Genomic DNA, 25,439 nt, shown 5'->3' on the forward strand with positions numbered 1-25,439 from the left:
TCAACAATATCAAACATTGACTGCTTCACTTGAACTCAAGTCTTTGGTTACTCCAAATCAGAATCAACAACTCTACAACTCAAAACCTCCAAATAAGACAAGTCCAAAGGGGGCACCCAGATTTGAAGTGTGGATGGCTTGATTACAGACTCAAATGGTTTATAATCACATACAGAATCTTTCTATGTAGACATGTTTGCACTTATTCCTAATTTGCCAAATCCAAAGGGGCACCCGGATCTGCAGTCAAATGCTCTACCACTGAGCTATACCCCCACATCTTTGAAGAAACATGCTCTTTCATTGAGCCATACCCCCACAGACTTCTGTGCTTAGAGCCACAGATTAAGTTAGATCCTACGATTCAACAATATCAAACATTGACTGCTTCACTGTAAACTCAAGTCTTTGGTTACTCCAAATCAGAATCAACAACTCTACAACTCAAAACCTCCAAATAAGACAAGTCCAAAGGGGGCACCCAGATTTGAAATGTGGATGGCTTGATTACAGACTCAATTTGAACTCATGTCGTCGATTATGTCAAGCAAGCCAGATCCAAAATGTAGACCTATTGATCTGCAGACAAATGCTCTGTCGTTGAGCTATAACCCCGTACTGCATGAGCACAAACCACAAAAATGAAACTTATGTCAAGGATTTGTTTATTCCTAATATGCCAAGCCCAAATTAGGCACATGGAATGAACCTGGGACCTCTTGATCTGCCATCAAACGCCGTGCCATTGAGATATTACCCCGTACAGCAGGGATAGGCAACTGCAGTCCTGGAGGGCCACTATCCTGCAGAGATTCGCTTCAGCCCTCATGAAAACTCACCTGCCTGTATCTATCTAGTATTCCCGAAAACACTGATTGACTTGTCCCAGTGAGTTTAATTAGGGTTGGAGCTAAACTCTGCAGGGCAGTGGCCCTCCAGGACCGAAGTTGCTTATCCCTGCCGTAAGGTATGAGCACTAAAAGGCAGGAAGATATTCCTAACCTGCCAAATCCATAGGGGGCACCCGGATTTGAACCGGGGACCTCTTGATCTGCAGTCAAATGCTCTACCACTGAGCTATACCCCCACATATTTGGAGAAACATGCTCTTTCATTGAGCCACACCCCCACAGACTTCTGTGCTTAGAGCCAAAGATTAAGTTAGATCCTACGATTCAACAATATCAAACATTGACTGCTTCACTTGAACTCAAGTCTTTGGTTACTCCAAATCAGAATCAACAACTCTACAACTCAAAACCTCCAAATAAGACAAGTCCAAAGGGGGCACCCAGATTTGAAGTGTGGATGGCTTGATTACAGACTCAAATGGTTTATAATCACATACAGAATCTTTCTATGTAGACATGTTTGCACTTATTCCTAATTTGCAAAATCCAAAGGGGCACACGGATCTGCAGTCAAATGCTCTACCACTGAGCTATACCCCCACATCTTTGAAGAAACATGCTCTTTCATTGAGCCATACCCCCACAGACTTCTGTGCTTAGAGCCACAGATTAAGTTAGATCCTACGATTCAACAATATCAAACATTGACTGCTTCACTGTAAACTCAAGTCTTTGGTTACTCCAAATCAGAATCAACAACTCTACAACTCAAAACCTCCAAATAAGACAAGTCCAAAGGGGGCACCCAGATTTGAAATGTGGATGGCTTGATTACAGACTCAATTTGAACTCATGTCGTTGATTATGTCAAGCAAGCCAGATCCAAAATGTAGACCTATTGATCTGCAGACAAATGATCTGTCGTTGAGCTATAACCCCGTACTGCATGAGCACAAACCACAAAAATGAACTTATGTCAAGGATTTTTTTATTCCTAATATGCCAAGCCCAAATTAGGCACATGGAATGAACCTGGGACCTCTTGATCTGCAATCAAACGCCGTGCCAATGAGATATTACCCCGTACAGCAGGGATAGGCAACTGCAGTCCTGGAGGGCCACTATCCTGCAGAGATTCGCTTCAGCCCTCATGAAAACTCACCTGCCTGTATCTATCTAGTAATCCCGAAAACACTGATTGCCTTGTCCCAGTGAGTTTAATTAGGGTTGGAGCTAAACTCTGCAGGGCAGTGGCCCTCCAGGACCGAAGTTGCTTATCCCTGCCGTAAGGTATGAGCACTAAAAGGCAATAATATCAAATATTGACTGCTTCACTTGAACTCAAGTCTTTGGTTACTCCAAATCAGAATCAACAACTCTACAACTCAAAACCTCCAAATAAGACAAGTCCAAAGGGGGCACCCAGATTATCCCTGCCGTACAGTATGAGCACAAAAGGCAGGAAGATATTCCTTATCTGCAAAATCCATAGGGGGCACCCGGATTTGAACCGGGGACCTCTTGATCTGCAGTCAAATGCTCTACCACTGAGCTATACCCCCACACACTCCCTGGGTCATAGCCACACACATTATGACAGACTCACTTATGGATAAAGATTTTGGATATGAAAAGAATGCCAGATACAAAAAAATTACCTAGCGAGAGGATGTGCCACTGAGGTATAATCACATACAGAATCTTACTATACAGATAAGCCTGCACTTATTCCTAATCTGCCAAATCCAAAGGGGCACCCGGGGATCTGCAGTCAAATGCTCTACCACTGAGCTATACCCCCACATCTTTGAAGAAACATGCTCTTTCATTGAGCCATACCCCCAACAGACTTCTGTGCTTAGAGCCACAGATTAAGTTAGATCCTACGATTCAACAATATCAAACATTGACTGCTTCACTGTAACTCAAGTCTTTGGTTACTCCAAATCAGAATCAACAACTCTACAACTCAAAACCTCCAAATAAGACAAGTCCAAAGGGGGCACCCAGATTTGAAGTGTGGATGGCTTGATTACAGACTCAAATGGTTTATAATCACGTACAGAATCTTTCTATGTAGACATGTTTGCACTTATTCCTAATTTGCCAAATCCAAAGGGGCACCCGGATCTGCAGTCAAATGCTCTACCACTGAGCTATACCCCCACATCTTTGAAGAAACATGCTCTTTCATTGAGCCATACCCCCACAGACTTCTGTGCTTAGAGCCACAGATTAAGTTAGATCCTACGATTCAACAATATCAAACATTGACTGCTTCACTGTAAACTCAAGTCTTTGGTTACTCCAAATCAGAATCAACAACTCTACAACTCAAAACCTCCAAATAAGACAAGTCCAAAGGGGGCACCCAGATTTGAAATGTGGATGGCTTGATTACAGACTCAATTTGAACTCATGTCGTTGATTATGTCAAGCAAGCCAGATCCAAAATGTAGACCTATTGATCTGCAGACAAATGCTCTGTCGTTGAGCTATAACCCCGTACTGCATGAGCACAAACCACAAAATGAACTTATGTCAGGATTTTTATTCCTAATATGCCAAGCCCAAATTAGGCACATGGAATGAACCTGGGACCTCTTGATCTGCCATCAAACGCCGTGCCATTGAGATATTACCCCGTACAGCAGGGATAGGCAACTGCAGTCCTGGAGGGCCACTATCCTGCAGAGATTCGCTTCAGCCCTCATGAAAACTCACCTGCCTGTATCTATCTAGTAATCCCGAAAACACTGATTGCCTTGTCCCAGTGAGTTTAATTAGGGTTGGAGCTAAACTCTGCAGGGCAGTGGCCCTCCAGGACCGAAGTTGCTTATCCCTGCCGTAAGGTATGAGCACTAAAAGGCAGGAAGATATTCCTAATCTGCCAAATCCATAGGGGGCACCCGGATTTGAACCGGGGACCTCTTGATCTGCAGTCAAATGCTCTACCACTGAGCTATACCCCCACACACTCCCTGGATCATAGCCACACACAAGATGACAGACTCACTTTTAGATAAGGATTTTGGATATGAAAAGAATGCCAGATCCAAAAAAATTACCTAGCGAGAGGATGTGCCACTGAGGTATAATCACATGCAGAATCTTACTATATAGATAAGCATGCACTTAATCCTAATCTGCCAAATCCATAGGGGGCACCCGGATTTGAACCGGGGACCTCTTGATCTGCAGTCAAATGCTCTACCACTGAGCTATACCCCCACATCTTTGGAGAAACATGCTCTTTCATTGAGCCACACCCCCACACACTTCTGTGCTTAGAGCCAAAGATTAAGTTAGATCCTACGATTCAACAATATCAAACATTGACTGCTTCACTTGAACTCAAGTCTTTGGTTACTCCAAATCAGAATCAACAACTCTACAACTCAAAACCTCCAAATAAGACAAGTCCAAAGGGGGCACCCAGATTATCCCTGCCGTACAGTATGAGCACAAAAGGCAGGAAGATATTCCTTATCTGCCAAATCCATAGGGGGCACCCGGATTTGAACCGGGGACCTCTTGATCTGCAGTCAAATGCTCTACCACTGAGCTATACCCCCACACACTCCCTGGGTCATAGCCACACACATTATGACAGACTCACTTATGGATAAAGATTTTGGATATGATAAGAATGCCAGATACAAAAAAATTACCTAGCGAGAGGAAGTGCCACTGAGGTATAATCACATACAGAATCTTACTATACAGATAAGCCTGCACTTATTCCTAATCTGCCAAATCCATAGGGGGCACCCGGATTTGAACCGGGGACCTCTTGATCTGCAGTCAAATGCTCTACCACTGAGCTATACCCCCACATCTTTGGAGAAACATGCTCTTTCATTGAGCCACACCCCCACAGACTTCTGTGCTTAGAGCCAAAGATTAAGTTAGATCCTACGATTCAACAATATCAAACATTGACTGCTTCACTTGAACTCAAGTCTTTGGTTACTCCAAATCAGAATCAACAACTCTACAACTCAAAACCTCCAAATAAGACAAGTCCAAAGGGGGCACCCAGATTTGAAGTGTGGATGGCTTGATTACAGACTCAAATGGTTTATAATCACATACAGAATCTTTCTATGTAGACATGTTTGCACTTATTCCTAATTTGCCAAATCCAAAGGGGCACCCGGATCTGCAGTCAAATGCTCTACCACTGAGCTATACCCCCACATCTTTGAAGAAACATGCTCTTTCATTGAGCCACACCCCCACAGACTTCTGTGCTTAGAGCCAAAGATTAAGTTAGATCCTACGATTCAACAATATCAAACATTGACTGCTTCACTTGAACTCAAGTCTTTGGTTACTCCAAATCAGAATCAACAACTCTACAACTCAAAACCTCCAAATAAGACAAGTCCAAAGGGGGCACCCAGATTATCCCTGCCGTACAGTATGAGCACAAAAAGGCAGGAAGATATTCCTTATCTGCCAAATCCATAGGGGGCACCCGGATTTGAACCGGGGACCTCTTGATCTGCAGTCAAATGCTCTACCACTGAGCTATACCCCCACACACTCCCTGGGTCATAGCCACACACATTATGACAGACTCACTTATGGATAAAGATTTTGGATATGATAAGAATGCCAGATACAAAAAAATTACCTAGCGAGAGGATGTGCCACTGAGGTATAATCACATACAGAATCTTACTATACAGATAAGCCTGCACTTATTCCTAATCTGCCAAATCCATAGGGGGCACCCGGATTTGAACCGGGGACCTCTTGATCTGCAGTCAAATGCTCTACCACTGAGCTATACCCCCACATCTTTGGAGAAACATGCTCTTTCATTGAGCCACACCCCCACAGACTTCTGTGCTTAGAGCCAAAGATTAAGTTAGATCCTACGATTCAACAATATCAAACATTGACTGCTTCACTTGAACTCAAGTCTTTGGTAACTCCAAATCAGAATCAACAACTCTACAACTCAAAACCTCCAAACAAGACAAGTCCAAAGGGGGCACCCAGATTTGAAGTGTGGATGGCTTGATTACAGACTCAAATGGTTTATAATCACATACAGAATCTTTCTATGTAGACATGTTTGCACTTATTCCTAATTTGCCAAATCCAAAGGGGCACCCGGATCTGCAGTCAAATGCTCTACCACTGAGCTATACCCCCACATCTTTGAAGAAACATGCTCTTTCATTGAGCCATACCCCCACAGACTTCTGTGCTTAGAGCCACAGATTAAGTTAGATCCTACGATTCAACAATATCAAACATTGACTGCTTCACTGTAAACTCAAGTCTTTGGTTACTCCAAATCAGAATCAACAACTCTACAACTCAAAACCTCCAAATAAGACAAGTCCAAAGGGGGCACCCAGATTTGAAATGTGGATGGCTTGATTACAGACTCAATTTGAACTCATGTCGTCGATTATGTCAAGCAAGCCAGATCCAAAATGTATACCTATTGATCTGCAGACAAATGCTCTGTCGTTGAGCTATAACCCCGTACTGCATGAGCACAAACCACAAAAATGAACTTATGTCAAGGATTTGTTTATTCCTAATATGCCAAGCCCAAATTAGGCACATGGAATGAACCTGGGACCTCTTGATCTGCAATCAAACGCCGTGCCATTGAGATATTACCCCGTACAGCAGGGATAGGCAACTCCAGTCCTGGAGGGCCACTATCCTGCAGAGATTCGCTTCAGCCCTCATGAAAACTCACCTGCCTGTATCTATCTAGTAATCCCGAAAACACTGATTGCCTTGTCCCAGTGAGTTTAATTAGGGTTGGAGCTAAACTCTGCAGGGCAGTGGCCCTCCAGGACCGAAGTTGCTTATCTCTGCCGTAAGGTATGAGCACTAAAAGGCAGGAAGATACTCCTAATCTGCCAAATCCATAGGGGGCACCCGGATTTGAACCGGGGACCTCTTGATCTGCAGTCAAATGCTCTACCACTGAGCTATACCCCCACATCTTTGGAGAAACATGCTCTTTCATTGAGCCACACCCCCACAGACTTCTGTGCTTAGAGCCAAAGATTAAGTTAGATCCTACGATTCAACAATATCAAACATTGACTGCTTCACTTGAACTCAAGTCTTTGGTTACTCCAAATCAGAATCAACAACTCTACAACTCAAAACCTCCAAATAAGACAAGTCCAAAGGGGGCACCCAGATTTGAAGTGTGGATGGCTTGATTACAGACTCAAATGGTTTATAATCACATACAGAATCTTTCTATGTAGACATGTTTGCACTTATTCCTAATTTGCAAAATCCAAAGGGGCACCCGGATCTGCAGTCAAATGCTCTACCACTGAGCTATACCCCCACATCTTTGAAGAAACATGCTCTTTCATTGAGCCATACACCCACAGACTTCTGTGCTTAGAGCCACAGATTAAGTTAGATCCTACGATTCAACAATATCAAACATTGACTGCTTCACTGTAAACTCAAGTCTTTGGTTACTCCAAATCAGAATCAACAACTCTACAACTCAAAACCTCCAAATAAGACAAGTCCAAAGGGGGCACCCAGATTTGAAATGTGGATGGCTTGATTACAGACTCAATTTGAACTCATGTCGTTGATTATGTCAAGCAAGCCAGATCCAAAATGTAGACCTATTGATCTGCAGACAAATGATCTGTCGTTGAGCTATAACCCCGTACTGCATGAGCACAAACCACAAAAATGAACTTATGTCAAGGATTTTTTTATTCCTAATATGCCAAGCCCAAATTAGGCACATGGAATGAACCTGGGACCTCTTGATCTGCAATCAAACGCCGTGCCAATGAGATATTACCCCGTACAGCAGGGATAGGCAACTGCAGTCCTGGAGGGCCACTATCCTGCAGAGATTCGCTTCAGCCCTCATGAAAACTCACCTGCCTGTATCTATCTAGTAATCCCGAAAACACTGATTGCCTTGTCCCAGTGAGTTTAATTAGGGTTGGAGCTAAACTCTGCAGGGCAGTGGCCCTCCAGGACCGAAGTTGCTTATCCCTGCCGTAAGGTATGAGCACTAAAAGGCAGGAAGATATTCCTAATCAGCCAAATCCATAGGTGGCACCCGGATTTGAACCGGGGACCTCTTGATCTGCAGTCAAATGCTCTACCACTGAGCTATACCCCCACACACTCCCTGGATCATAGCCACACACAAGATGACAGACTCACTTTTAGATAAGGATTTTGGATATGAAAAGAATGCCAGATCCAAAAAAATTACCTAGCGAGAGGATGTGCCACTGAGGTATAATCACATGCAGAATCTTACTATATAGATAAGCATGCACTTAATCCTAATCTGCCAAATCCATAGGGGGCACCCGGATTTGAACCGGGGACCTCTTGATCTGCAGTCAAATGCTCTACCGCTGAGCTATACCCCCAAATCTTTGGAGAAACATGCTCTTTCATTGAGCCACACCCCCACAGACTTCTGTGCTTAGAGCCAAAGATTAAGTTAGATCCTACGATTCAACAATATCAAACATTGACTGATTCACTTGAACTCAAGTCTTTGGTTACTCCAAATCAGAATCAACAACTCTACAACTCAAAACCTCCAAATAAGACAAGTCCAAAGGGGGCACCCAGATTATCCCTGCCGTACAGTATGAGCACAAAAGGCAGGAAGATATTCCTTATCTGCCAAATCCATAGGGGGCACCCGGATTTGAACCGGGGACCTCTTGATCTGCAGTCAAATGCTCTACCACTGAGCTATACCCCCACACACTCCCTGGGTCATAGCCACACACATTATGACAGACTCACTTATGGATAAAGATTTTGGATATGAAAAGAATGCCAGATACAAAAAAAATACCTAGCGAGAGGATGTGCCACTGAGGTATAATCACATACAGAATCTTACTATACAGATAAGCCTGCACTTATTCCTAATCTGCCAAATCCATAGGGGGCACCCGGATTTGAACCGGGGACCTCTTGATCTGCAGTCAAATGCTCTACCACTGAGCTATACCCCCACATCTTTGGAGAAACATGCTCTTTCATTGAGCCACACCCCCACAGACTTCTGTGCTTAGAGCCAAAGATTAAGTTAGATCCTACGATTCAACAATATCAAACATTGACTGCTTCACTTGAACTCAAGTCTTTGGTTACTCCAAATCAGAATGAACAACTCTACAACTCAAAACCTCCAAATAAGACAAGTCCAAAGGGGGCACCCAGATTTGAAATGTGGATGGCTTGATTACAGACTCAAATGGTTTATAATCACATACAGAATCTTTCTATGTAGACATGTTTGCACTTATTCCTAATTTGCAAAATCCAAAGGGGCACCCGGATCTGCAGTCAAATGCTCTACCACTGAGCTATACCCCCACATCTTTGAAGAAACATGCTCTTTCATTGAGCCATACACCCACAGACTTCTGTGCTTAGAGCCACAGATTAAGTTAGATCCTACGATTCAACAATATCAAACATTGACTGCTTCACTGTAAACTCAAGTCTTTGGTTACTCCAAATCAGAATCAACAACTCTACAACTCAAAACCTCCAAATAAGACAAGTCCAAAGGGGGCACCCAGATTTGAAATGTGGATGGCTTGATTACAGACTCAATTTGAACTCATGTCGTTGATTATGTCAAGCAAGCCAGATCCAAAATGTAGACCTATTGATCTGCAGACAAATGATCTGTCGTTGAGCTATAACCCCGTACTGCATGAGCACAAACCACAAAAATGAACTTATGTCAAGGATTTTTTTATTCCTAATATGCCAAGCCCAAATTAGGCACATGGAATGAACCTGGGACCTCTTGATCTGCAATCAAACGCCGTGCCATTGAGATATTACCCCGTACAGCAGGGATAGGCAACTGCAGTCCTGGAGGGCCACTATCCTGCAGAGATTCGCTTCAGCCCTCATGAAAACTCACCTGCCTGTATCTATCTAGTAATCCCGAAAACACTGATTGCCTTGTCCCAGTGAGTTTAATTAGGGTTGGAGCTAAACTCTGCAGGGCAGTGGCCCTCCAGGACCGAAGTTGCTTATCCCTGCCGTAAGGTATGAGCACTAAAAGGCAGGAAGATATTCCTAATCAGCCAAATCCATAGGTGGCACCCGGATTTGAACCGGGGACCTCTTGATCTGCAGTCAAATGCTCTACCACTGAGCTATACCCCCACACACTCCCTGGATCATAGCCACACACAAGATGACAGACTCACTTTTAGATAAGGATTTTGGATATGAAAAGAATGCCAGATCCAAAAAAATTACCTAGCGAGAGGATGTGCCACTGAGGTATAATCACATGCAGAATCTTACTATATAGATAAGCATGCACTTAATCCTAATCTGCCAAATCCATAGGGGGCACCCGGATTTGAACCGGGGACCTCTTGATCTGCAGTCAAATGCTCTACCGCTGAGCTATACCCCCAAATCTTTGGAGAAACATGCTCTTTCATTGAGCCACACCCCCACAGACTTCTGTGCTTAGAGCCAAAGATTAAGTTAGATCCTACGATTCAACAATATCAAACATTGACTGATTCACTTGAACTCAAGTCTTTGGTTACTCCAAATCAGAATCAACAACTCTACAACTCAAAACCTCCAAATAAGACAAGTCCAAAGGGGGCACCCAGATTATCCCTGCCGTACAGTATGAGCACAAAAGGCAGGAAGATATTCCTTATCTGCCAAATCCATAGGGGCACCCGGATTTGAACCGGGGACCTCTTGATCTGCAGTCAAATGCTCTACCACTGAGCTATACCCCCACACACTCCCTGGGTCATAGCCACACACATTATGACAGACTCACTTATGGATAAAGATTTTGGATATGAAAAGAATGCCAGATACAAAAAAAATACCTAGCGAGAGGATGTGCCACTGAGGTATAATCACATACAGAATCTTACTATACAGATAAGCCTGCACTTATTCCTAATCTGCCAAATCCATAGGGGGCACCCGGATTTGAACCGGGGACCTCTTGATCTGCAGTCAAATGCTCTACCACTGAGCTATACCCCCACATCTTTGGAGAAACATGCTCTTTCATTGAGCCACACCCCCACAGACTTCTGTGCTTAGAGCCAAAGATTAAGTTAGATCCTACGATTCAACAATATCAAACATTGACTGCTTCACTTGAACTCAAGTCTTTGGTAACTCCAAATCAGAATCAACAACTCTACAACTCAAAACCTCCAAACAAGACAAGTCCAAAGGGGGCACCCAGATTTGAAGTGTGGATGGCTTGATTACAGACTCAAATGGTTTATAATCACATACAGAATCTTTCTATGTAGACATGTTTGCACTTATTCCTAATTTGCCAAATCCAAAGGGGCACCCGGATCCGGCAAATGCTCTACCACTGAGCTATACCCCCACATCTTTGAAGAAACATGCTCTTTCATTGAGCCATACCCCCACAGACTTCTGTGCTTAGAGCCACAGATTAAGTTAGATCCTACGATTCAACAATATCAAACATTGACTGCTTCACTGTAAACTCAAGTCTTTGGTTACTCCAAATCAGAATCAACAACTCTACAACTCAAAACCTCCAAATAAGACAAGTCCAAAGGGGGCACCCAGATTTGAAATGTGGATGGCTTGATTACAGACTCAATTTGAACTCATGTCGTCGATTATGTCAAGCAAGCCAGATCCAAAATGTATACCTATTGATCTGCAGACAAATGCTCTGTCGTTGAGCTATAACCCCGTACTGCATGAGCACAAACCACAAAAATGAACTTATGTCAAGGATTTGTTTATTCCTAATATGCCAAGCCCAAATTAGGCACATGGAATGAACCTGGGACCTCTTGATCTGCAATCAAACGCCGTGCCATTGAGATATTACCCCGTACAGCAGGGATAGGCAACTCCAGTCCTGGAGGGCCACTATCCTGCAGAGATTCGCTTCAGCCCTCATGAAAACTCACCTGCCTGTATCTATCTAGTAATCCCGAAAACACTGATTGCCTTGTCCCAGTGAGTTTAATTAGGGTTGGAGCTAAACTCTGCAGGGCAGTGGCCCTCCAGGACCGAAGTTGCTTATCTCTGCCGTAAGGTATGAGCACTAAAAGGCAGGAAGATATTCCTAATCTGCCAAATCCATAGGGGGCACCCGGATTTGAACCGGGGACCTCTTGATCTGCAGTCAAATGCTCTACCACTGAGCTATACCCCCACATCTTTGGAGAAACATGCTCTTTCATTGAGCCACACCCCCACAGACTTCTGTGCTTAGAGCCAAAGATTAAGTTAGATCCTACGATTCAACAATATCAAACATTGACTGCTTCACTTGAACTCAAGTCTTTGGTTACTCCAAATCAGAATCAACAACTCTACAACTCAAAACCTCCAAATAAGACAAGTCCAAAGGGGGCACCCAGATTTGAAGTGTGGATGGCTTGATTACAGACTCAAATGGTTTATAATCACATACAGAATCTTTCTATGTAGACATGTTTGCACTTATTCCTAATTTGCAAAATCCAAAGGGGCACCCGGATCTGCAGTCAAATGCTCTACCACTGAGCTATACCCCCACATCTTTGAAGAAACATGCTCTTTCATTGAGCCATACACCCACAGACTTCTGTGCTTAGAGCCACAGATTAAGTTAGATCCTACGATTCAACAATATCAAACATTGACTGCTTCACTGTAAACTCAAGTCTTTGGTTACTCCAAATCAGAATCAACAACTCTACAACTCAAAACCTCCAAATAAGACAAGTCCAAAGGGGGCACCCAGATTTGAAATGTGGATGGCTTGATTACAGACTCAATTTGAACTCATGTCGTTGATTATGTCAAGCAAGCCAGATCCAAAATGTAGACCTATTGATCTGCAGACAAATGATCTGTCGTTGAGCTATAACCCCGTACTGCATGAGCACAAACCACAAAAATGAACTTATGTCAAGGATTTGTTTATTCCTAATATGCCAAGCCCAAATTAGGCACATGGAATGAACCTGGGACCTCTTGATCTGCAATCAAACGCCGTGCCATTGAGATATTACCCCGTACAGCAGGGATAGGCAACTGCAGTCCTGGAGGGCCACTATCCTGCAGAGATTCGCTTCAGCCCTCATGAAAACTCACCTGCCTGTATCTATCTAGTAATCCCGAAAACACTGATTGCCTTGTCCCAGTGAGTTTAATTAGGGTTGGAGCTAAACTCTGCAGGGCAGTGGCCCTCCAGGACCGAAGTTGCTTATCCCTGCCGTAAGGTATGAGCACTAAAAGGCAGGAAGATATTCCTAATCTGCCAAATCCATAGTGGGCACCCGGATTTGAACCGGGGACGTCTTGATCTGCAGTCAAATGCTATACCACTGAGCTATACCCCTAACACTATCTGGATCATAGCCACACACAAGATGACAGACTCACTTTTGGATAAAGATTTTGGATATGAAAAGAATGCCAGATACAAAAAAATTACCTAGCGAGAAGATGTGCCACTGAGGTATAATCACATACAGAATCTTACTATATACATAAGCCTGCACGTATTCCTAATCTGCCAAATCCAAAGGGGGCACCCGGATTTGAACCGGGGACCTCTTGATCTGCAGTCAAATGCTCTACCACTGAGCTATACCCCCACATCTTTGAAGAAACATGCTCTTTCATTGAGCCATACCCCCACAGACTTCTATGCTTAGAGCCACAAATTAAGTTAAATCCTACGATTCAACAATATCAAACATTGACTGCTTCACTGTAACTCAATTCTTTGGTTACTCCAAATCAGAATCAACAACTCTACAACTCAAAACCTCCAAATAAGACAAGTCCAAAGGGGGCACCCAGATTTGAAGTGTGGATGGCTTGATTACAGACTCAAATGGTTTATAATCACATACAGAATCTTTCTATGTAGACATGTTTGCACTTATTCCTAATTTGCCAAATCCAAAGGTCCAAAGGGGCACCCGGATCTGCAGTCAAATGCTCTACCACTGAGCTATACCCCCACATCTTTGAAGAAACATGCTCTTTCATTGAGCCATACACCCCACAGACTTCTGTGCTTAGAGCCACAGATTAAGTTAGATCCTACGATTCAACAATATCAAACATTGACTGCTTCACTGTAAACTCAAGTCTTTGGTTACTCCAAATCAGAATCAACAACTCTACAACTCAAAACCTCCAAATAAGACAAGTCCAAAGGGGGCACCCAGATTTGAAATGTGGATGGCTTGATTACAGACTCAATTTGAACTCATGTCGTTGATTATGTCAAGCAAGCCAGATCCAAAATGTAGACCTATTGATCTGCAGACAAATGCTCTGTCGTTGAGCTATAACCCCGTACTGCATGAGCACAAACCACAAAATGAACTTATGTCAAGGATTTGTTTATTCCTAATATGCCAAGCCCAAATTAGGCACATGGAATGAACCTGGGACCTCTTGATCTGCCATCAAACGCCGTGCCATTGAGATATTACCCCGTACAGCAGGGATAGGCAACTGCAGTCCTGGAGGGCCACTATCCTGCAGAGATTCGCTTCAGCCCTCATGAAAACTCACCTGCCTGTATCTACCTAGTAATCCCGAAAACACTGATTGCCTTGTCCCAGTGAGTTTAATTAGGGTTGGAGCTAAACTCTGCAGGGCAGTGGCCCTCCAGGACCGAAGTTGCTTATCCCTGCCGTAAGGTATGAGCACTAAAAGGCAGGAAGATATTCCTAATCTGCCAAATCCATAGGGGGCACCCGGATTTGAACCGGGGACCTCTTGATCTGCAGTCAAATGCTCTACCACTGAGCTATACCCCCACATCTTTGGAGAAACATGCTCTTTCATTGAGCCACACCCCCACAGACTTCTGTGCTTAGAGCCAAAGATTAAGTTAGATCCTACGATTCAACAATATCAAACATTGACTGCTTCACTTGAACTCAAGTCTTTGGTAACTCCAAATCAGAATCAACAACTCTACAACTCAAAACCTCCAAACAAGACAAGTCCAAAGGGGGCACCCAGATTTGAAGTGTGGATGGCTTGATTACAGACTCAAATGGTTTATAATCACATACAGAATCTTTCTATGTAGACATGTTTGCACTTATTCCTAATTTGCCAAATCCAAAGGGGCACCCGGATCTGCAGTCAAATGCTCTACCACTGAGCTATACCCCCACATCTTTGAAGAAACATGCTCTTTCATTGAGCCATACCCCCACAGACTTCTGTGCTTAGAGCCACAGATTAAGTTAGATCCTACGATTCAACAATATCAAACATTGACTGCTTCACTGTAAACTCAAGTCTTTGGTTACTCCAAATCAGAATCAACAACTCTACAACTCAAAACCTCCAAATAAGACAAGTCCAAAGGGGGCACCCAGATTTGAAATGTGGATGGCTTGATTACAGACTCAATTTGAACTCATGTCGTCGATTATGTCAAGCAAGCCAGATCCAAAATGTATACCTATTGATCTGCAGACAAATGCTCTGTCGTTGAGCTATAACCCCGTACTGCATGAGCACAAACCACAAAAATGAACTTATGTCAAGGATTTGTTTATTCCTAATATGCCAAGCCCAAATTAGGCACATGGAATGAACCTGGGACCTCTTGATCTGCAATCAAACGCCGTGCCATTGAGATATTACCCCGTACAGCAGGGATAGGCAACTCCAGTCCTGGAGGGCCACTATCCTGCAGAGATTCGCTTCAGCCCTCATGAAAACTCACCTGCCTGTATCTATCTAGTAATCCCGAAAACACTGATTGCCTTGTCCCAGTGAGTTTAATTAGGGTTGGAGCTAAACTCTGCAGGGCAGTGGCCCTCCAGGACCGAAGTTGCTTATCTCTGCCGTAAGGTATGAGCACTAAAAGGCAGGAAGATACTCCTAATCTGCCAAATCCATAGGGGGCACCCGGATTTGAACCGGGGACCTCTTGATCTGCAGTCAAATGCTCTACCACTGAGCTATACCCCCACATCTTTGGAGAAACATGCTCTTTCATTGAGCCACACCCCCACAGACTTCTGTGCTTAGAGCCAAAGATTAAGTTAGATCCTACGATTCAACAATATCAAACATTGACTGCTTCACTTGAACTCAAGTCTTTGGTTACTCCAAATCAGAATCAACAACTCTACAACTCAAAACCTCCAAATAAGACAAGTCCAAAGGGGGCACCCAGATTTGAAGTGTGGATGGCTTGATTACAGACTCAAATGGTTTATAATCACATACAGAATCTTTCTATGTAGACATGTTTGCACTTATTCCTAATTTGCAAAATCCAAAGGGGCACCCGGATCTGCAGTCAAATGCTCTACCACTGAGCTATACCCCCACATCTTTGAAGAAACATGCTCTTTCATTGAGCCATACACCCACAGACTTCTGTGCTTAGAGCCACAGATTAAGTTAGATCCTACGATTCAACAATATCAAACATTGACTGCTTCACTGTAAACTCAAGTCTTTGGTTACTCCAAATCAGAATCAACAACTCTACAACTCAAAACCTCCAAATAAGACAAGTCCAAAGGGGGCACCCAGATTTGAAATGTGGATGGCTTGATTACAGACTCAATTTGAACTCATGTCGTTGATTATGTCAAGCAAGCCAGATCCAAAATGTAGACCTATTGATCTGCAGACAAATGATCTGTCGTTGAGCTATAACCCCGTACTGCATGAGCACAAACCACAAAAATGAACTTATGTCAAGGATTTTTTTATTCCTAATATGCCAAGCCCAAATTAGGCACATGGAATGAACCTGGGACCTCTTGATCTGCAATCAAACGCCGTGCCAATGAGATATTACCCCGTACAGCAGGGATAGGCAACTGCAGTCCTGGAGGGCCACTATCCTGCAGAGATTCGCTTCAGCCCTCATGAAAACTCACCTGCCTGTATCTATCTAGTAATCCCGAAAACACTGATTGCCTTGTCCCAGTGAGTTTAATTAGGGTTGGAGCTAAACTCTGCAGGGCAGTGGCCCTCCAGGACCGAAGTTGCTTATCCCTGCCGTAAGGTATGAGCACTAAAAGGCAGGAAGATATTCCTAATCAGCCAAATCCATAGGTGGCACCCGGATTTGAACCGGGGACCTCTTGATCTGCAGTCAAATGCTCTACCACTGAGCTATACCCCCACACACTCCCTGGATCATAGCCACACACAAGATGACAGACTCACTTTTAGATAAGGATTTTGGATATGAAAAGAATGCCAGATCCAAAAAAATTACCTAGCGAGAGGATGTGCCACTGAGGTATAATCACATGCAGAATCTTACTATATAGATAAGCATGCACTTAATCCTAATCTGCCAAATCCATAGGGGGCACCCGGATTTGAACCGGGGACCTCTTGATCTGCAGTCAAATGCTCTACCGCTGAGCTATACCCCCAAATCTTTGGAGAAACATGCTCTTTCATTGAGCCACACCCCCACAGACTTCTGTGCTTAGAGCCAAAGATTAAGTTAGATCCTACGATTCAACAATATCAAACATTGACTGATTCACTTGAACTCAAGTCTTTGGTTACTCCAAATCAGAATCAACAACTCTACAACTCAAAACCTCCAAATAAGACAAGTCCAAAGGGGGCACCCAGATTATCCCTGCCGTACAGTATGAGCACAAAAGGCAGGAAGATATTCCTTATCTGCCAAATCCATAGGGGGCACCCGGATTTGAACCGGGGACCTCTTGATCTGCAGTCAAATGCTCTACCACTGAGCTATACCCCCACACACTCCCTGGGTCATAGCCACACACATTATGACAGACTCACTTATGGATAAAGATTTTGGATATGAAAAGAATGCCAGATACAAAAAAAATACCTAGCGAGAGGATGTGCCACTGAGGTATAATCACATACAGAATCTTACTATACAGATAAGCCTGCACTTATTCCTAATCTGCCAAATCCATAGGGGGCACCCGGATTTGAACCGGGGACCTCTTGATCTGCAGTCAAATGCTCTACCACTGAGCTATACCCCCACATCTTTGGAGAAACATGCTCTTTCATTGAGCCACACCCCCACAGACTTCTGTGCTTAGAGCCAAAGATTAAGTTAGATCCTACGATTCAACAATATCAAACATTGACTGCTTCACTTGAACTCAAGTCTTTGGTTACTCCAAATCAGAATGAACAACTCTACAACTCAAAACCTCCAAATAAGACAAGTCCAAAGGGGGCACCCAGATTTGAAGTGTGGATGGCTTGATTACAGACTCAAATGGTTTATAATCACATACAGAATCTTTCTATGTAGACATGTTTGCACTTATTCCTAATTTGCAAAATCCAAAGGGGCACCCGGATCTGCAGTCAAATGCTCTACCACTGAGCTATACCCCCACATCTTTGAAGAAACATGCTCTTTCATTGAGCCATACACCCACAGACTTCTGTGCTTAGAGCCACAGATTAAGTTAGATCCTACGATTCAACAATATCAAACATTGACTGCTTCACTGTAAACTCAAGTCTTTGGTTACTCCAAATCAGAATCAACAACTCTACAACTCAAAACCTCCAAATAAGACAAGTCCAAAGGGGGCACCCAGATTTGAAATGTGGATGGCTTGATTACAGACTCAATTTGAACTCATGTCGTTGATTATGTCAAGCAAGCCAGATCCAAAATGTAGACCTATTGATCTGCAGACAAATGATCTGTCGTTGAGCTATAACCCCGTACTGCATGAGCACAAACCACAAAAATGAACTTATGTCAAGGATTTGTTTATTCCTAATATGCCAAGCCCAAATTAGGCACATGGAATGAACCTGGGACCTCTTGATCTGCAATCAAACGCCGTGCCATTGAGATATTACCCCGTACAGCAGGGATAGGCAACTCCAGTCCTGGAGGGCCACTATCCTGCAGAGATTCGCTTCAGCCCTCATGAAAACTCACCTGCCTGTATCTATCTAGTAATCCCGAAAACACTGATTGCCTTGTCCCAGTGAGTTTAATTAGGGTTGGAGCTAAACTCTGCAGGGCAGTGGCCCTCCAGGACCGAAGTTGCTTATCCCTGCCGTAAGGTATGAGCACTAAAAGGCAGGAAGATATTCCTAATCTGCCAAATCCATAGGGGGCACCCGGATTTGAACCGGGGACCTCTTGATCTGCAGTCAAATGCTCTACCACTGAGCTATACCCCGACATCTTTGGAGACACATGCTCTTTCATTGAGCCACACCCCCACAGACTTCTGTGCTTAGAGCCAAAGATTAAGTTAGATCCTACGATTCAACAATATCAAACATTGACTGCTTCACTTGAACTCAAGTCTTTGGTTACTCCAAATCAGAATCAACAACTCTACAACTCAAAACCTCCAAATAAGACAAGTCCAAAGGGGGCACCCAGATTTGAAGTGTGGATGGCTTGATTACAGACTCAAATGGTTTATAATCACATACAGAATCTTTCTATGTAGACATGTTTGCACTTATTCCTAATTTGCAAAATCCAAAGGGGCACCCGGATCTGCAGTCAAATGCTCTACCACTGAGCTATACCCCCACATCTTTGAAGAAACATGCTCTTTCATTGAGCCATACACCCACAGACTTCTGTGCTTAGAGCCACAGATTAAGTTAGATCCTACGATTCAACAATATCAAACATTGACTGCTTCACTGTAAACTCAAGTCTTTGGTTACTCCAAATCAGAATCAACAACTCTACAACTCAAAACCTCCAAATAAGACAAGTCCAAAGGGGGCACCCAGATTTGAAATGTGGATGGCTTGATTACAGACTCAATTTGAACTCATGTCGTTGATTATGTCAAGCAAGCCAGATCCAAAATGTAGACCTATTGATCTGCAGACAAATGCTCTGTCGTTGAGCTATAACCCCGTACTGCATGAGCACAAACCACAAAAATGAACTTATGTCAAGGATTTGTTTATTCCTAATATGCCAAGCCCAAATTAGGCACATGGAATGAACCTGGGACCTCTTGATCTGCAATCAAACGCCGTGCCATTGAGATATTACCCCGTACAGCAGGGATAGGCAACTGCAGTCCTGGAGGGCCACTATCCTGCAGAGATTCGCTTCAGCCCTCATGAAAACTCACCTGCCTGTATCTATCTAGTAATCCCGAAAACACTGATTGCCTTGTCCCAGTGAGTTTAATTAGGGTTGGAGCTAAACTCTGCAGGGCAGTGGCCCTCCAGGACCGAAGTTGCTTATCCCTGCCGTAAGGTATGAGCACTAAAAGGCAGGAAGATATTCCTAATCTGCCAAATCCATAGGGGGCACCCGGATTTGAACCGGGGACCTCTTGATCTGCAGTCAAATGCTCTACCACTGAGCTATACCCCCACATCTTTGGAGAAACATGCTCTTTCATTGAGCCACACCCCCACAGACTTCTGTGCTTAGAGCCAAAGATTAAGTTAGATCCTACGATTCAACAATATCAAACATTGACTGCTTCACTTGAACTCAAGTCTTTGGTTACTCCAAATCAGAATCAACAACTCTACAACTCAAAACCTCCAAATAAGACAAGTCCAAAGGGGGCACCCAGATTTGAAGTGTGGATGGCTTGATTACAGACTCAAATGGTTTATAATCACATACAGAATCTTTCTATGTAGACATGTTTGCACTTATTCCTAATTTGCCAAATCCAAAGGGGCACCCGGATCTGCAGTCAAATGCTCTACCACTGAGCTATACCCCCACATCTTTGAAGAAACATGCTCTTTCATTGAGCCATACACCCACAGACTTCTGTGCTTAGAGCCACAGATTAAGTTAGATCCTACGATTCAACAATATCAAACATTGACTGCTTCACTGTAAACTCAAGTCTTTGGTTACTCCAAATCAGAATCAACAACTCTACAACTCAAAACCTCCAAATAAGACAAGTCCAAAGGGGGCACCCAGATTTGAAATGTGGATGGCTTGATTACAGACTCAATTTGAACTCATGTCGTTGATTATGTCAAGCAAGCCAGATCCAAAATGTAGACCTATTGATCTGCAGACAAATGCTCTGTCGTTGAGCTATAACCCCGTACTGCATGAGCACAAACCACAAAATGAACTTATGTCAAGGATTTGTTTATTCCTAATATGCCAAGCCCAAATTAGGCACATGGAATGAACCTGGGACCTCTTGATCTGCAATCAAACGCCGTGCCATTGAGATATTACCCCGTACAGCAGGGATAGGCAACTGCAGTCCTGGAGGGCCACTATCCTGCAGAGATTCGCTTCAGCCCTCATGAAAACTCACCTGCCTGTATCTACCTAGTAATCCCGAAAACACTGATTGCCTTGTCCCAGTGAGTTTAATTAGGGTTGGAGCTAAACTCTGCAGGGCAGTGGCCCTCCAGGACCGAAGTTGCTTATCCCTGCCGTAAGGTATGAGCACTAAAAGGCAGGAAGATATTCCTAATCTGCCAAATCCATAGGGGGCACCCGGATTTGAACCGGGGACCTCTTGATCTGCAGTCAAATGCTCTACCACTGAGCTATACCCCCACATCTTTGGAGAAACATGCTCTTTCATTGAGCCACACCCCCACAGACTTCTGTGCTTAGAGCCAAAGATTAAGTTAGATCCTACGATTCAACAATATCAAACATTGACTGCTTCACTTGAACTCAAGTCTTTGGTAACTCCAAATCAGAATCAACAACTCTACAACTCAAAACCTCCAAACAAGACAAGTCCAAAGGGGGCACCCAGATTTGAAGTGTGGATGGCTTGATTACAGACTCAAATGGTTTATAATCACATACAGAATCTTTCTATGTAGACATGTTTGCACTTATTCCTAATTTGCCAAATCCAAAGGGGCACCCGGATCTGCAGTCAAATGCTCTACCACTGAGCTATACCCCCACATCTTTGAAGAAACATGCTCTTTCATTGAGCCATACCCCCACAGACTTCTGTGCTTAGAGCCACAGATTAAGTTAGATCCTACGATTCAACAATATCAAACATTGACTGCTTCACTGTAAACTCAAGTCTTTGGTTACTCCAAATCAGAATCAACAACTCTACAACTCAAAACCTCCAAATAAGACAAGTCCAAAGGGGGCACCCAGATTTGAAATGTGGATGGCTTGATTACAGACTCAATTTGAACTCATGTCGTCGATTATGTCAAGCAAGCCAGATCCAAAATGTATACCTATTGATCTGCAGACAAATGCTCTGTCGTTGAGCTATAACCCCGTACTGCATGAGCACAAACCACAAAAATGAACTTATGTCAAGGATTTGTTTATTCCTAATATGCCAAGCCCAAATTAGGCACATGGAATGAACCTGGGACCTCTTGATCTGCAATCAAACGCCGTGCCATTGAGATATTACCCCGTACAGCAGGGATAGGCAACTCCAGTCCTGGAGGGCCACTATCCTGCAGAGATTCGCTTCAGCCCTCATGAAAACTCACCTGCCTGTATCTATCTAGTAATCCCGAAAACACTGATTGCCTTGTCCCAGTGAGTTTAATTAGGGTTGGAGCTAAACTCTGCAGGGCAGTGGCCCTCCAGGACCGAAGTTGCTTATCTCTGCCGTAAGGTATGAGCACTAAAAGGCAGGAAGATATTCCTAATCTGCCAAATCCATAGGGGGCACCCGGATTTGAACCGGGGACCTCTTGATCTGCAGTCAAATGCTCTACCACTGAGCTATACCCCCACATCTTTGGAGAAACATGCTCTTTCATTGAGCCACACCCCCACAGACTTCTGTGCTTAGAGCCAAAGATTAAGTTAGATCCTACGATTCAACAATATCAAACATTGACTGCTTCACTTGAACTCAAGTCTTTGGTTACTCCAAATCAGAATCAACAACTCTACAACTCAAAACCTCCAAATAAGACAAGTCCAAAGGGGGCACCCAGATTTGAAGTGTGGATGGCTTGATTACAGACTCAAATGGTTTATAATCACATACAGAATCTTTCTATGTAGACATGTTTGCACTTATTCCTAATTTGCAAAATCCAAAGGGGCACCCGGATCTGCAGTCAAATGCTCTACCACTGAGCTATACCCCCACATCTTTGAAGAAACATGCTCTTTCATTGAGCCATACACCCACAGACTTCTGTGCTTAGAGCCACAGATTAAGTTAGATCCTACGATTCAACAATATCAAACATTGACTGCTTCACTGTAAACTCAAGTCTTTGGTTACTCCAAATCAGAATCAACAACTCTACAACTCAAAACCTCCAAATAAGACAAGTCCAAAGGGGGCACCCAGATTTGAAATGTGGATGGCTTGATTACAGACTCAATTTGAACTCATGTCGTTGATTATGTCAAGCAAGCCAGATCCAAAATGTAGACCTATTGATCTGCAGACAAATGATCTGTCGTTGAGCTATAACCCCGTACTGCATGAGCACAAACCACAAAAATGAACTTATGTCAAGGATTTTTTTATTCCTAATATGCCAAGCCCAAATTAGGCACATGGAATGAACCTGGGACCTCTTGATCTGCAATCAAACGCCGTGCCAATGAGATATTACCCCGTACAGCAGGGATAGGCAACTGCAGTCCTGGAGGGCCACTATCCTGCAGAGATTCGCTTCAGCCCTCATGAAAACTCACCTGCCTGTATCTATCTAGTAATCCCGAAAACACTGATTGCCTTGTCCCAGTGAGTTTAATTAGGGTTGGAGCTAAACTCTGCAGGGCAGTGGCCCTCCAGGACCGAAGTTGCTTATCCCTGCCGTAAGGTATGAGCACTAAAAGGCAGGAAGATATTCCTAATCAGCCAAATCCATAGGTGGCACCCGGATTTGAACCGGGGACCTCTTGATCTGCAGTCAAATGCTCTACCACTGAGCTATACCCCCACACACTCCCTGGATCATAGCCACACACAAGATGACAGACTCACTTTTAGATAAGGATTTTGGATATGAAAAGAATGCCAGATCCAAAAAAATTACCTAACGAGAGGATGTGCCACTGAGGTATAATCACATGCAGAATCTTACTATATAGATAAGCATGCACTTAATCCTAATCTGCCAAATCCATAGGGGGCACCCGGATTTGAACCGGGGACCTCTTGATCTGCAGTCAAATGCTCTACCACTGAGCTATACCCCCACATCTTTGGAGAAACATGCTCTTTCATTGAGCCACACCCCCACAGACTTCTGTGCTTAGAGCCAAAGATTAAGTTAGATCCTACGATTCAACAATATCAAACATTGACTGCTTCACTTGAACTCAAGTCTTTGGTTACTCCAAATCAGAATCAACAACTCTACAACTCAAAACCTCCAAATAAGACAAGTCCAAAGGGGGCACCCAGATTTGAAATGTGGATGGCTTGATTACAGACTCAATTTGAACTCATGTCGTTGATTATGTCAAGCAAGCCAGATCCAAAATGTAGACCTATTGATCTGCAGACAAATGCTCTGTCGTTGAGCTATAACCCCGTACTGCATGAGCACAAACCACAAAATGAACTTATGTCAAGGATTTGTTTATTCCTAATATGCCAAGCCCAAATTAGGCACATGGAATGAACCTTGGGACCTCTTGATCTGCCATCAAACGCCGTGCCATTGAGATATTACCCCGTACAGCAGGGATAGGCAACTGCAGTCCTGGAGGGCCACTATCCTGCAGAGATTCGCTTCAGCCCTCATGAAAACTCACCTGCCTGTATCTACCTAGTAATCCCGAAAACACTGATTGCCTTGTCCCAGTGAGTTTAATTAGGGTTGGAGCTAAACTCTGCAGGGCAGTGGCCCTCCAGGACCGAAGTTGCTTATCCCTGCCGTACAGTATGAGCACAAAAAGGCAGGAAGATATTCCTTATCTGCCAAATCCATAGGGGGCACCCGGATTTGAACCGGGGACCTCTTGATCTGCAGTCAAATGCTCTACCACTGAGCTATACCCCCACATCTTTGGAGAGACATGCTCTTTCATTGAGCCACACCCCCACAGACTTCTGTGCTTAGAGCCAAAGATTAAGTTAGATCCTACGATTCAACAATATCAAACATTGACTGCTTCACTTGAACTCAAGTCTTTGGTTACTCCAATCAGAATCAACAACTCTACAACTCAAAACCTCCAAATAAGACAAGTCCAAAGGGGGCACCAGATTTGAAATGTGGATGGCTTGATTACAGACTCAATGGTTTATAATCACATACAGAATCTTCTATGTAGACATGTTTGCACTTATTCCTAATTTGCAAAATCCAAAGGGGCACCCGGATCTGCAGTCAAATGCTCAACCACTGAGCTATACCCCCACATCTTTTGAGAAAACATGCTCTTTCATTGAGCCATACACCACAGACTTCTGTGCTTAGAGCCACAGATTAAGTTAGATCCTACGATTCAACAATATCAAACATTGACTGCTTCACTGTAAACTCAAGTCTGTTACTCCAATCAGAATCAACAACTCTACAACTCAAAACCTCCAAATAAGACAAGTCCAAAGGGGGCACCCAGATTTGAAATGTGGATGGCTTGATTACAGACTCAATTTGAACTCA

The 25,439-nt window shown here is 43.6% G+C and overlaps 32 non-coding genes across 32 annotated transcripts; all 32 read right to left on the reverse strand.

Annotated features, from left to right (window-relative positions):
- Positions 1-1,015: 1,015 nt before the first annotated feature.
- Positions 1,016-1,087, reverse strand: trnac-gca (transfer RNA cysteine (anticodon GCA)). The gene has a single exon. It is a non-coding gene; the product is annotated as a tRNA-Cys (tRNA).
- Positions 1,088-2,341: 1,254 nt separating this feature from the next.
- On the reverse strand, positions 2,342-2,413 carry trnac-gca (transfer RNA cysteine (anticodon GCA)). The gene has a single exon. It is a non-coding gene; the product is annotated as a tRNA-Cys (tRNA).
- A 1,338-nt stretch (positions 2,414-3,751) lies between these two features.
- Positions 3,752-3,823, reverse strand: trnac-gca (transfer RNA cysteine (anticodon GCA)). The gene has a single exon. It is a non-coding gene; the product is annotated as a tRNA-Cys (tRNA).
- A 187-nt stretch (positions 3,824-4,010) lies between these two features.
- On the reverse strand, positions 4,011-4,082 carry trnac-gca (transfer RNA cysteine (anticodon GCA)). The gene has a single exon. It is a non-coding gene; the product is annotated as a tRNA-Cys (tRNA).
- Positions 4,083-4,354: 272 nt separating this feature from the next.
- Positions 4,355-4,426, reverse strand: trnac-gca (transfer RNA cysteine (anticodon GCA)). The gene has a single exon. It is a non-coding gene; the product is annotated as a tRNA-Cys (tRNA).
- A 187-nt stretch (positions 4,427-4,613) lies between these two features.
- trnac-gca (transfer RNA cysteine (anticodon GCA)) lies at positions 4,614-4,685 on the reverse strand. The gene has a single exon. It is a non-coding gene; the product is annotated as a tRNA-Cys (tRNA).
- Positions 4,686-5,322: 637 nt separating this feature from the next.
- On the reverse strand, positions 5,323-5,394 carry trnac-gca (transfer RNA cysteine (anticodon GCA)). The gene has a single exon. It is a non-coding gene; the product is annotated as a tRNA-Cys (tRNA).
- Positions 5,395-5,581: 187 nt separating this feature from the next.
- On the reverse strand, positions 5,582-5,653 carry trnac-gca (transfer RNA cysteine (anticodon GCA)). Its single transcript has one exon. It is a non-coding gene; the product is annotated as a tRNA-Cys (tRNA).
- A 1,102-nt stretch (positions 5,654-6,755) lies between these two features.
- trnac-gca (transfer RNA cysteine (anticodon GCA)) lies at positions 6,756-6,827 on the reverse strand. The gene has a single exon. It is a non-coding gene; the product is annotated as a tRNA-Cys (tRNA).
- A 1,102-nt stretch (positions 6,828-7,929) lies between these two features.
- trnac-gca (transfer RNA cysteine (anticodon GCA)) lies at positions 7,930-8,001 on the reverse strand. Its single transcript has one exon. It is a non-coding gene; the product is annotated as a tRNA-Cys (tRNA).
- Positions 8,002-8,188: 187 nt separating this feature from the next.
- On the reverse strand, positions 8,189-8,260 carry trnac-gca (transfer RNA cysteine (anticodon GCA)). The gene has a single exon. It is a non-coding gene; the product is annotated as a tRNA-Cys (tRNA).
- A 272-nt stretch (positions 8,261-8,532) lies between these two features.
- On the reverse strand, positions 8,533-8,604 carry trnac-gca (transfer RNA cysteine (anticodon GCA)). The gene has a single exon. It is a non-coding gene; the product is annotated as a tRNA-Cys (tRNA).
- A 187-nt stretch (positions 8,605-8,791) lies between these two features.
- On the reverse strand, positions 8,792-8,863 carry trnac-gca (transfer RNA cysteine (anticodon GCA)). The gene has a single exon. It is a non-coding gene; the product is annotated as a tRNA-Cys (tRNA).
- A 1,102-nt stretch (positions 8,864-9,965) lies between these two features.
- trnac-gca (transfer RNA cysteine (anticodon GCA)) lies at positions 9,966-10,037 on the reverse strand. The gene has a single exon. It is a non-coding gene; the product is annotated as a tRNA-Cys (tRNA).
- A 187-nt stretch (positions 10,038-10,224) lies between these two features.
- trnac-gca (transfer RNA cysteine (anticodon GCA)) lies at positions 10,225-10,296 on the reverse strand. Its single transcript has one exon. It is a non-coding gene; the product is annotated as a tRNA-Cys (tRNA).
- Positions 10,297-10,567: 271 nt separating this feature from the next.
- Positions 10,568-10,639, reverse strand: trnac-gca (transfer RNA cysteine (anticodon GCA)). The gene has a single exon. It is a non-coding gene; the product is annotated as a tRNA-Cys (tRNA).
- Positions 10,640-10,826: 187 nt separating this feature from the next.
- Positions 10,827-10,898, reverse strand: trnac-gca (transfer RNA cysteine (anticodon GCA)). Its single transcript has one exon. It is a non-coding gene; the product is annotated as a tRNA-Cys (tRNA).
- Positions 10,899-11,997: 1,099 nt separating this feature from the next.
- trnac-gca (transfer RNA cysteine (anticodon GCA)) lies at positions 11,998-12,069 on the reverse strand. Its single transcript has one exon. It is a non-coding gene; the product is annotated as a tRNA-Cys (tRNA).
- A 1,360-nt stretch (positions 12,070-13,429) lies between these two features.
- trnac-gca (transfer RNA cysteine (anticodon GCA)) lies at positions 13,430-13,501 on the reverse strand. Its single transcript has one exon. It is a non-coding gene; the product is annotated as a tRNA-Cys (tRNA).
- A 1,110-nt stretch (positions 13,502-14,611) lies between these two features.
- On the reverse strand, positions 14,612-14,683 carry trnac-gca (transfer RNA cysteine (anticodon GCA)). The gene has a single exon. It is a non-coding gene; the product is annotated as a tRNA-Cys (tRNA).
- A 1,102-nt stretch (positions 14,684-15,785) lies between these two features.
- On the reverse strand, positions 15,786-15,857 carry trnac-gca (transfer RNA cysteine (anticodon GCA)). The gene has a single exon. It is a non-coding gene; the product is annotated as a tRNA-Cys (tRNA).
- Positions 15,858-16,959: 1,102 nt separating this feature from the next.
- On the reverse strand, positions 16,960-17,031 carry trnac-gca (transfer RNA cysteine (anticodon GCA)). The gene has a single exon. It is a non-coding gene; the product is annotated as a tRNA-Cys (tRNA).
- Positions 17,032-17,218: 187 nt separating this feature from the next.
- Positions 17,219-17,290, reverse strand: trnac-gca (transfer RNA cysteine (anticodon GCA)). Its single transcript has one exon. It is a non-coding gene; the product is annotated as a tRNA-Cys (tRNA).
- A 272-nt stretch (positions 17,291-17,562) lies between these two features.
- Positions 17,563-17,634, reverse strand: trnac-gca (transfer RNA cysteine (anticodon GCA)). Its single transcript has one exon. It is a non-coding gene; the product is annotated as a tRNA-Cys (tRNA).
- A 187-nt stretch (positions 17,635-17,821) lies between these two features.
- On the reverse strand, positions 17,822-17,893 carry trnac-gca (transfer RNA cysteine (anticodon GCA)). Its single transcript has one exon. It is a non-coding gene; the product is annotated as a tRNA-Cys (tRNA).
- Positions 17,894-18,995: 1,102 nt separating this feature from the next.
- On the reverse strand, positions 18,996-19,067 carry trnac-gca (transfer RNA cysteine (anticodon GCA)). The gene has a single exon. It is a non-coding gene; the product is annotated as a tRNA-Cys (tRNA).
- Positions 19,068-20,169: 1,102 nt separating this feature from the next.
- Positions 20,170-20,241, reverse strand: trnac-gca (transfer RNA cysteine (anticodon GCA)). The gene has a single exon. It is a non-coding gene; the product is annotated as a tRNA-Cys (tRNA).
- A 1,101-nt stretch (positions 20,242-21,342) lies between these two features.
- trnac-gca (transfer RNA cysteine (anticodon GCA)) lies at positions 21,343-21,414 on the reverse strand. Its single transcript has one exon. It is a non-coding gene; the product is annotated as a tRNA-Cys (tRNA).
- A 1,102-nt stretch (positions 21,415-22,516) lies between these two features.
- On the reverse strand, positions 22,517-22,588 carry trnac-gca (transfer RNA cysteine (anticodon GCA)). The gene has a single exon. It is a non-coding gene; the product is annotated as a tRNA-Cys (tRNA).
- A 1,102-nt stretch (positions 22,589-23,690) lies between these two features.
- On the reverse strand, positions 23,691-23,762 carry trnac-gca (transfer RNA cysteine (anticodon GCA)). The gene has a single exon. It is a non-coding gene; the product is annotated as a tRNA-Cys (tRNA).
- Positions 23,763-23,949: 187 nt separating this feature from the next.
- Positions 23,950-24,021, reverse strand: trnac-gca (transfer RNA cysteine (anticodon GCA)). Its single transcript has one exon. It is a non-coding gene; the product is annotated as a tRNA-Cys (tRNA).
- Positions 24,022-24,758: 737 nt separating this feature from the next.
- On the reverse strand, positions 24,759-24,830 carry trnac-gca (transfer RNA cysteine (anticodon GCA)). Its single transcript has one exon. It is a non-coding gene; the product is annotated as a tRNA-Cys (tRNA).
- Between the last annotated feature and the right edge of the window lie 609 nt (positions 24,831-25,439).

This window comes from Carassius auratus, unplaced genomic scaffold (assembly GCF_003368295.1).
Source record: "Carassius auratus strain Wakin unplaced genomic scaffold, ASM336829v1 scaf_tig00013250, whole genome shotgun sequence".
Taxonomy (NCBI): Eukaryota; Metazoa; Chordata; class Actinopteri; order Cypriniformes; family Cyprinidae; genus Carassius; species Carassius auratus.